This window comes from Molothrus aeneus, chromosome 3 (assembly GCF_037042795.1).
Source record: "Molothrus aeneus isolate 106 chromosome 3, BPBGC_Maene_1.0, whole genome shotgun sequence".
NCBI lineage: Eukaryota > Metazoa > Chordata > Aves > Passeriformes > Icteridae > Molothrus > Molothrus aeneus.
Genome location: NC_089648.1, coordinates 6,542,038 through 6,552,717, shown reverse-complemented (window position 1 = coordinate 6,552,717; position 10,680 = coordinate 6,542,038).

Below are 10,680 nucleotides of genomic sequence, written 5' to 3'. Positions count from 1 at the left end.
AGGGGTGCAGAGAGTCTGTGTGGATCTCAGATCAACACCCTGCACTTCCAGGGGGGGATTTATTTTGACTGATGAGTGATCCAGCGCTTGAAATGGCTGCCCCAGAACGCTGAAGGGGTTAAAAGGAGTTTGTTTATCTGGTTACAACATACTTTCACTTCTGTTAATGGAACTGTTAACAACAGTGTGGCAGTGGCTTATTCAGTGCCCTGGACATGAAACCTTGATTTGGACAGGAGCCACGTGTTGGTAAGAGGCATTGCTTGTGCTGTCTCTGCAGCTGTGTGCTGCCACAGCATGCATTGGTGCGTTTGCAATGGATCCTCAGCATGAAGGATCGCACTCGTTGCATCTTCAAATTGATTTTCTTCTACGGAAAGCTGTTGGAAGCAAAAACCAATTTGGTCTGTATAAACTGCATTAGAGATAAGAAGATATCCCTCAGAGTGCACGAGATCACCTTAGAAGACATTTTCACCCTACTGCGAGTAACAAGTCGCACAATAAAAGGAATTTCTCACAGCTGATCCGATCTCCACCCATCCGTGAGCTGGCTCTGAAATGAGATAAACCCATCTCCTCTAATTCAGGACAGGTGTATCATATTTCCCAATCACATTACAGACACTAGGGAGGCCTGGTGGTGTTAACACTGAGCATATAACCCTGGCAAGTGAGGCAGCTTTATCTCCTTTGAGGGTCTGGCCTTCTAAATGAGATGCTGAACTTCTCCTGCTGATCTGAAGCTGATCTGGAAGTTGGCCTGTGAGGTTCTGCCTGTGCTGGTGCTGAGTAAGTAGTGGCTCTGGAGGGTCACCTATGTGGCTTTCTTTTCTTTCTGGATAGATTTGGTGTCTTGTATCTTCTGTGTGATTCAGTCCTCCCAGTGAGGTCCTCAGCTGGTTCCTGTTTGTTTAGGTAGTGTGGTAGCCAACCTACAGAAAGAGCAAAACAGGAAGTATGCTTTAAAGGGAAAAGCAGTGAGGAAAAAAGATTAAACACAACAAACCCACCACTTTTTCCTCCCTTCCTTCTCCCAGTCTCTTGGCCTTCTGTAAATAGGTATCCCTGATGTGTACCAGCATCTAATTTGTAGGGTATCTCGAGGTATCAGGGCTTAGGAAACCACAGTGGGGCTGAAGCTACAGGTGGATTTGCAGTCCAGCTCTGGGCTGGGGCCATCCCTTCTCTTCCCTAAGCACAAGTTTGTCAGCTCCAGTTCTCAGACTGGGTGTGTTTTGTGGGTCCTACATTGCCATTTTCCCTCAGGTTGGCTCAGGAACACTGAGAAGTTCCTCCAAACAGGAGCAATGGGTTCCTAGCAAGAGATGCCAGCTGAGGTTGTCCATGAGACTACAGGAGAAAGACTGTGGCTGACCAAGCCTGGAGCAAGCTCTGGCTGTTCTGCAGGGAACAGGGTGACATTCACAGCTGGGCTTGTTGCTTTTGATGGTAGAAAGCAAATCTTCTGTTGGTTTGGCTGTGGAAATGGAAGGTGCCATGTCCATCTATCACAGTAATTAATGGTAGTTGTCAAAAGGTGCCTGAGAATGCAAGCATCCAGAAGGGAAAGGAAAAATCTGTGGTGCCTCAAATGGATTTTGTAAGGAGTCACTGGACTGGGGAAAGAAAAAGAACGTATTCTTAACCTGACTTCAACTTTTTTTGGCGAATAACGATGGTGGCAGAGCTGTGGGTGGGCAGATGTGCAGGAAGGGACTGAGTGCTCCCCAGTCTGTGACTGGAAAGGGCAGCTCTGAGCTGCCTTAGTGAGAGGCAGTGGCCCCAGAGCTGAGAGCTGCTTGCTCTATCAGGTGTCCTGTGTGCTCAGGAGTGCAGGGCTGTGCTGGGCCCACAGGGAGCTGTGGGGGCTCCATCCCTGCTGCCCCTGGGGGGGTCCCTGGTGGTGTCCTGTGCCCCCTTCCCTTGCTGGTGTGACACTCCTGGGGCCCCATGCCAGCCCCAGCACAGGGAGTTACCTTTGGTGGGACCCAGGGGAGTGGGAAGCAAGGTCTGTTCAGGTAGTCAGGAATTGTTCCTTGGAGGCTGCTCTTTCTAGGACACCTGGCTGTGCCTGGAGCGTCCTGCATGTTATCAGCTAATTTAAAATTACTCACACAAGCCCTTATCAGTGTGTGAGACCAAAGGGCGTTAGTGGGCATAATGACAAGGAAGGTTTTATGAACCACTTCATGAAGCCAAATCCTCAGGAGCTATTGAGGCTGTAATTAGATTTGAGGATAATAAGGGTGGGGTTTTTTTTTTCCTTTCTTCTATTTTTTTTTCCCTCTCTCTTTCTTTCTGGTAGAAAATCAAGGGAAAAATTGGAGCTCTCAGCTCATTCTTGTGTGTTCAGAGTGTGGCTGCAGGCTGTACTCAGTAACACAAAGGGATTACAACTTGATATCAAGTAGCCTGGGAGAAGCCTGAGCATGAAAGTACAGGGGTGTGTTTCACTGTAGACCATGTGGATCCCTTATGGATGTGCCTGGAAAAGGCCTCCCAAGCCTCAGGAGCCATTAATAACAAAATCAACTAATAACAAGATCTGCAATGTGAAGAGAAAACCAGCCAGCATTTTGTTATGGGGAGAAAATGAGCAAAACAGCGGGGGACGTGCTGATCGTGTCTGATTCATGTCGTCTCTGTAATCTCAGCTAAAGTTTTAACAGCCCAGCAAGATGAATTACCCACTCTAACCAACACAGGGATCAGCATGGGGTTTATTAGAAGCAGGCTATCATTTAGCAATGTCAGGAGTGTATTTATTATTAAGCAGTAGACTCCACAGTCTAAATGGAAAACCATCAGTCCTCCTCTGACACCAAACAAGGTATGTTCATAAAGCCCCGTGGCCAATACATTGTATTGCCTGAGCACAAACCCTCAGTCTGCTTTACTGGACCTCAGGGCTTTCTGTGTTTAGCTACAGACTAACAAACCAAAGTGTCTGAAGCTACTGGAGGACAAAGCTGTACACCACATGCTGATTTTTACTCGCAAAACTCCCTGATGAATCAATCACAGAATTTCTAGGCTGGAAGAGACCTTCAAGATCATCGAGTCCAACCCATGTTCTAACACCTCAGCTAGATCATGGCACCAAGTGCCACATCCAGACTTTTTTTAAACACATCGAGGGATGGTGGCTCCACCACCTCTCTGGGTAGGTGATTCCAGTGTTTGACCACTCTTTCTGTGAAAAACTTCCTCCTTAATTCTAGCCTGTATCTCCCTTGGCACAGCTCGAGACTGTGTCCTCTTGTTCTGTCTGTTGTTGCCCGGAGAAAGAGACCGACCCCCAATGACTTCATTCCAGTGGAGAAACCAGAGAAAGAATTCTGGGTTCAGCACAGGATTGGTTAAAAGTGGATGCTCATGGGCCGTGGTACAAAACCCTCTGAAAGCAACTCTGCAGCGTGTGCTTTCAGCTCAGAGACTGCTCAGTCCTTCCCTTTTCCTGGAGCCCAATGCCTTTGTCCACAAGGAGATCCATCAGTAAAATGTCTGGTAACACACCACGAACATTTTGGTTTTATTTATCACCACATTAAGACACCCAGTATGGAAGCATAAATAATACAGTTCAAGTAAACCACCACTTAATGCAGTAATACTTCAGGCTGGATTTGTGGCAAAGGCTGGGGGCTGGCCATGTTTTCAGTCCAACTTTGCAAATCCAGAGTATTTCTGGGCCAACAAACATACGATGCTCTCAACCTGTAGCATGAACTCTTGGATTTTGCGGCTCTGCTCCTGCTGCACAGTCAAACAGCAATCACAGAACATCTTCTGGTCTGAACATGGGAAAGAGCTCCTGGGCACAGCCCTCTGAGTGATGTGACTGTCTGACTGTGGGCTGCCACAGTTGGCTTTGAACATCACCAGAAAAATCTTTTCTTTGCAATTTATGAGGCCTAATCAGCCTTATTTTTAACAAGGCCTCCTAATGGCCCTGTTGGGAGATACCTTGAAAAATGACAAAGTGGATTTTCAAAATTTAGAAGCCAAATTGCAGAATGAACTGAGAGCTGAGTCGGGGATGGAGCAAATACATCAGACTCATTTTTTCACCTATTTTTATCAGCTATCTGGGAATACCTGATTTCTGAGATTTAAACAATATCACCAAAATTTCTTAACGTTTTATGTCACTTTAAATTATTTTCTTTAATTTCTCAGATTAGGGATTTGTGAACATACTAGACTAGAAATGCAGGATGTAGATTGTACAGAATTAATGCTGATCTTTAAACCTTCTCTTCATCAAAAGTTGCTTTGTAAAAAGAAAAATGAACCAGTTGACTTTTCTCTTCCTCATTATTGCCTTGCACTTGGAAAGGGAAATACCAAATGTCCATTTGAATGTTATTTGCAATTGAAGGCAGTCTTTGCATCTCACTCTGTGAGATATTTTTTGGTCTGGGGCATGGATCTGGATGGGTCTTGCTGTAACACAACTTTTTCAGTTCTCTTCACCTTCAGTGTTCAATTTGTCCATTCACATTTAAAGTCCTTTTGTGTTTCATTGCCATTCCCATCAGCTGCTTCTGCTGCTGCCACTGTTCCCTGAATTCCCCATAACCATTATCCCTGATCAAGTCATAAAAGCAGATATGATACCATCTCCACAGGAGTGATTTTCATCTAGGTGTGATGAATTCCTCTTGCACTGCAATAGCTTGGATTCGAGCCATGCATAATTTTTGCATTAATTATGTCATTACTGTTTAATTGCTGCAATTAGCAGCATCACTTTCTCTGAGCCATCACTGTCATCATGTGGCCTCCACATTTTGGCAGGGTCCCACCTGTTGGGGCACCCAGTGCAGATGTATGGGGTGTCCATGTAATGATATCAAGAAGCTGTGCTCACCTGGCCACAGGAAAGGGAGTATCTGAGCTCACACCCCTTCTTTGTGAAGGCACCTAAAACCCTGCAAGCTGACCTGCAAAATGGTGCCTCTCTGAAATATTTCTTTATTTATGTCCTTTTTCTGTTGCTTCAGATGGCTACACAAAGTACAGGAAATAAGGAATAAGGTCTCAAACTGAATCTTAAGGAGCTTCATAAACTCAATTTAAACAGCCTGATGACAATAAGGGCCGCCTGGAGGTGACAGGCACCTTGTTTAGGAGATGGAGACCAGGCTGGGACTGTGTGTCAGGAGCCAGAGTGACCAGGGTGTGACCACCCCCTTCAAAAGCACCGTAGCTGCTCACCTCATGCAGAAAGGGATTCCCTCAGAGCTGTCAGGGTGATGTTTCTGGAAGATCTGAGACTTTCCTGCCATCTGGTGAGAATGTTGAATGGTCAGCTAATGACAGGGGTGTCATCTGGTGTGGTGGTGTTCACAGGGGTCGCAGGACAAGGGAAGAGATGAGAATCTTGACTCCATGTTTCAGAAGGCTGATTTATTATTTCATATATAATATGAAACATATATATATATCTATATAAAATATATATCAATACTATAGAAAAATATATACATATATAAAACTAATAATATATAAATGTTAATTATAATAATATAGAAATGTTAATTATAATAATATATAAAAATATATAATTTATATAATAAAATTATATAAAATATAATTTTATTAATGAATATATTTATAAAATTAATATATAGATATTAATTATAATAGTTATAATATTATAATATAATAATTTTAATTATAAAATATAGATGAAAATATAAAATTAATACTATATAAATATTAATTATAATATATAAAAATATATATTGAAATATATCTAAATATATATATTATTTCATATCTATTAATATTAAAAGAAGTATATATTAAAAGAAAATTATATTTATTAAAAGAAATACTAAAAGAAAATGTAAAAGAAAATTATATTAAAAGAAAATTATATATTATAACTATACTAAAAGAATAGAAGAAAGGATTTCATCAGAAGCAAAGAATAGAAAGGAATGGAATGATAATAAAATCTTGTAACTGACCAGAGAGTCCGAGACAGCTGGACTGTGATTGGCCATTAATTAGAAACAACCACGTGAGACCAATCACAGATGCACCTGTTGCATTCCACAGCAGCAGATAATTATTGTTTACATTTCGCTTTTGAGGCCCCTCAGCTTCTCAGGAGAAAAGATCCTAACGAAAGGATTTTTCATAAAATATGTCTGTGACAATCTGGGAGTGCTTTAGGAATGCACCCCCATCTAAGCCCCTGCTGCAGAGCCACTGGTGGGTTTGTAGGACCTTGGGGAATCCTCTTAGGATGAACCAGATGGAAGCACCTCACAGACCCTCTGTTTGCATCCACAGCACAAATTGTTACACCTCCAGGCCACATCTCTGCTGTTTCTGACTTTTTTAAGGTAAAACTTTCACCATTGCTTCTTGTCAGTCTCCTGCACTAAACTAAATTCCATTTGAGATAATGTCAGACGGGTGGCAGCGCAGCAGGTTATTTGTTAATCCTACAGCCACAACACTGGAAAAGCCTGCCAGGGCTAGGGTACACTCATGGTAATAGGCAAGTACCAAAGTCTGCGTTTCCACTGTGCAGAGGGGGAAGGGCTGGTTTCCCAGAAGCAATCACTCTTCCAGTAACCCCACCAACCCTCGAGAGATTATACAAATCAAAGCTGCGTTTTCTCGTTCAGAAGCAAGATTAGCTCTGTAGGGAGAGCTATACTTTGTGCTGTGGCTGCTGGGCTCGGGAGGTTCCTGACTGTGGCTCTCAGGTCTCCCATTCAGCGTCAAGCTGTCTGCTAACAGCACCATCAGTCCTCATTACTGCACAATATCCATCAAGCAACGAGCCCTGGTGTCTATTTAGCAGCAGGAGATCCTTATCCAGGAGAAGTGTTCTGCCTTAAGACATTCTGCCTTAAACAAGGGTCAGCCATCCTGCATAAAACCCCAAACACTTATTTTGAGTAAAACAGAGAGAAAAATAACTTCATGAGTTGCTTTTAATTCTTAGCGAATTTTTACCTTTTTTGTGTGTGTGTGTGCGTGATGAGAAAGCTTTTTATGTGTGCTTCTGGAGATTTTTGGAGCTTTTTTTTCTTTTTTTTTTTTTTTTTTTGGCAATGGCCCTGCTGGGAGTTCTTATGATTGTTGCATTCATTTGAGCTTGCTTACACAGACAAAACTCACTCAAGCAAAATCACTGCTGATCACTCTGCAAGTGGGAATGATGATGAGGTGACAGTTATATGGGCTCAGTTTCACGGACATAAACCATCTTCATTGGCTGCAAAAGCTGCCTTGGGAGGAGTTCAACCTTTTCGTGTTTGTTTCAAGCACTTAGGAAAAAAAGGCAGCAATTGCAGAAGGTGGCTTTAGGTCACTTTAAGTCACCCAGTGATGAACATTTATGCCATATATTACCAGCTTTATAAACTGCACTGTTCTGTGCCAGTGGTTACCCATTGTATGGTTAATTGTAAAACAAACTCCATATTCCAATTGACACCCTTTCTAATTACATCTCACCTTCATTAGGCTATCAAAGTGATAAATGCTAGCAATTACATTGATCTCCAGTGAAAACCCTCTGCCTGTGGTGTGAGTGATTTGCCCTGGAGCCCGGCAGAATTCTACCAGTGGAGCAAAGCTCTGAACAAAACAACCCCAAAAAAGGAAAGGGAAAAAAAAAAGTTTGGGTTTGTTTTTTGTTTTTCTTTTTTCCTGAAAAGCAGCTCAGCTGATGAGAGAGTATCTGACACCAAAGTCCATGCCCAGCATGGCTGGATGGGGCTGATCTGCCAGCCATGAGCTGCAGCTTCTGCTCATTTTAATTGCATCTCTGCAGGAGGGGGAAGAGGGGGTGGATCTGGCAGGTGCTTCAGCGTGGCACAAGGTGTTCTCATTCAGCACTGGTGCCTGTTCTGGGATTGCTCTTTGCACGTTTTGGCCTCCCCGTGTTCTTTCACAGGAGATGTCCCCCATAGGAAGGGATAGGAATGGATGGACGTGTTTGCTCTGTGTGTGTGGAATTTAAATGTTCACAGTCACCTGTGTTCCACCTCAGGTGTGGTCTCTGCTGCATGAGCCAGGCTTAGGTGGGAAGACAAAAAGCTGCTTGCTGTCACAAGGATGGGATGTGGCACAGCCCTGGATGGTGGGGGAAGCCATAAGGGGGATTCCCAGGGGTGCCCTGGCTTTCCTTCCTCCCTGGCAGCCCCTCTGGAGAGCCAGGGAAAAGTGCTGGTGATGTCTGGGGTTTGGGTTTCTCCCTGTTGAGTGATTTGGGGGAGCAGAGGAGACAGGCAGGGGAAGGGGCTTTTTTGCTCCCGTGCCTGCAGCACCTCCTCCCACCCAAATGGGAGCCTTTCTGTGTGGTCAGCAAGTGGGACAGAGGGTTTGGGATCACCCTGCAGGTCTGCCCTCACAGCAAATTTAATTTTAAATCCTCGCAATGCTTTGTTACAGCCCCACGTGCGTTCAGTGGAGCCAGCAGCCAGCCAGCACAGGAGCAGATGTTGCTTTTCCTGCAGGGCTGAGCCAACCACAGGGATGGAGTGTCAGAGATCTGTAGTTCTTTTTTAATAAATCTGATAACTTCTGCAGACTTTTCCCTGAGGGTCCCTGCTGGGCAACTGCTGTTAATGCCAAGAGGACAGCCTGAGCTGGACACAGGCTTGCCCAGCTCCTCAGGATTGGTTTCTTGGGGGGCCAAACAACTGGGGCTCCCCATGGGTAACACATTTGTCAGAGAAGGACAGCCAAAGTCACCTCCTTTTATCATTCCTGATCTTTGTGGGGACAGATTGAGGGCTTCTCCAATGCAGTTGCTGTCTGAAATGATTTGCTGAATGCAGCCATTAGTCATTTCTGATTTATGAATTTTTCAGCCTGCGAGCACCTCAAAGTGAGGTATTTGAGATTCAAAATCCTGCCTGTGCTGATGTGTTGATTAGCTGGTCTGAATGCATTGAGGTACTTGATGTGTTTCTATTTTGTGACTAAAATGAGCGTGATCTTAAAATGTTTTGTACTACTAAAAATAATAAGCCATTAAACTCCTTAGTAGTTGGCCTATGCCTTAGGAACATTATCCAGAGCTGGGAAGGAACAGCTGTGGGCTGCTTATTGACAAATGATAGCAGTGAACTTTTCCCCCAGCTTCTTTTGACAGGATTGCTTTGTGATCTGTACTTTTCCTTGCCATATCTGAGTATCTTGCAGGAAAACCCTGAGTAAAGCTATCACCATCTGTTTTGTTATTTTTTTCCATTATATCAGAAAAAGACACAGGTGGAAGGGGATGATTTGTTTTGGTATGAATGCCTTCTCTAATAAGGACTGTTCCTAGCAAAGCTTTCTGCATTTCATTAGCTACAGACTGGACAGTGCACTAGCCTGTTGATGGGAAAATTTTGTGAGTTTTCGCCCAAATGATAGAACCTCCATCTATTCTCAGTGACTCGTGCTACACAGTGTGAAATCTGTTTTCTGTGACTATTTTTTGCCACTAAAATCTTTTCTCAGAGTACTACTTTTGAATATATTACTGCCAGGAAAATTATTTAGAGTGCATTTGTAGAAAAGTAACGTGAAGTTAGCAGGAACCTGGAAGAAAAAAAAAAAACAAAACAGAATAAAAGCTTTTTAAAAAGGGGCAAAATAATTTCTCAGAAAAACAACGCAGACATTAAAAGCCTCTTGCACTGAATGCCAGCCTGGTGACCTGAAATGAGGATGTACACACAAATGTTCCTGAGCTACCCTGGCACTCTCTGACTGCCACCACCCTCCTGGGCATCAGTTCTATGCATCATGGGGGGAAGAGAGAGAAAAATCAATGGGAGGTGCCTGGTTCTGTGCAAGGGTTGAAGTTGGTGTGATCTGTGAAACCAAAGGTGCTGAGTGTGGGTCTGGGGCACAACTCCTGTGTCCCTGCTGCCTGGGCTGGAGGTGCCATGAGGGGTGTTTGTGGGTGTTTTACTGGATCAAGGATAAACAGATGTGTGTGTGGGTCAAACCAGCACCTTCCTCAGACAATGACAGCAGCACAGCCAACAGATGGTGTCCCTGTGTCCTGGTGACACCCAGCCTGCTGCCCACGAGGAGCCCAGCCCCAGGTAATAGTCAGCAGGCAGAGTCACTGGACCTGGTCATTGCAAATATTTACTCTTCAAGCGCTTCTGACACAAATTTAAATCAATGGCCTTGCACAGGTGCAGGTGTGATGCAGCATCTTGTGTTAAAGCTGTCAACACAGATGCTGGTGAGGGGAAACAGGGAAATGTCCAGGCATGTGAGCTTTTCTTCAGTCTGAAAGTAAACCCAAAAGGTTGCTTTTTGCAAAGCAGCACTGTTATCTCTTTACCAGGTGGCAGTTTGCAGGTGCCCATCCCCTCCAGCCCGGATCAGATGCCTTCATTAGGGCAGAAAGGAAGTTTGTGGTATGGGCACAGTGGCTCTCAGCCTCAGGGGCAGACTCAGGTCCTCAGCATCTCCTGTGGTGCTTAGCAGCAGGGATGGCACTCGGTGTTTGTGGCTGGTTCCTGGTGTGGCCATTGCCCCCAGGCAGGGCTGGGGTGCTGCTGCCTTGTCTCAGGTGTGCTCTAGGCTGCACTGAAGTTATTGGATTATTCTGTCCAAGTCAGTGGCCTTGGGGTTAGATCCTGGAGCCAGCTGGGCATGGTTTTATTCAGAGATCCAGGTCTTGAGACAATCCCT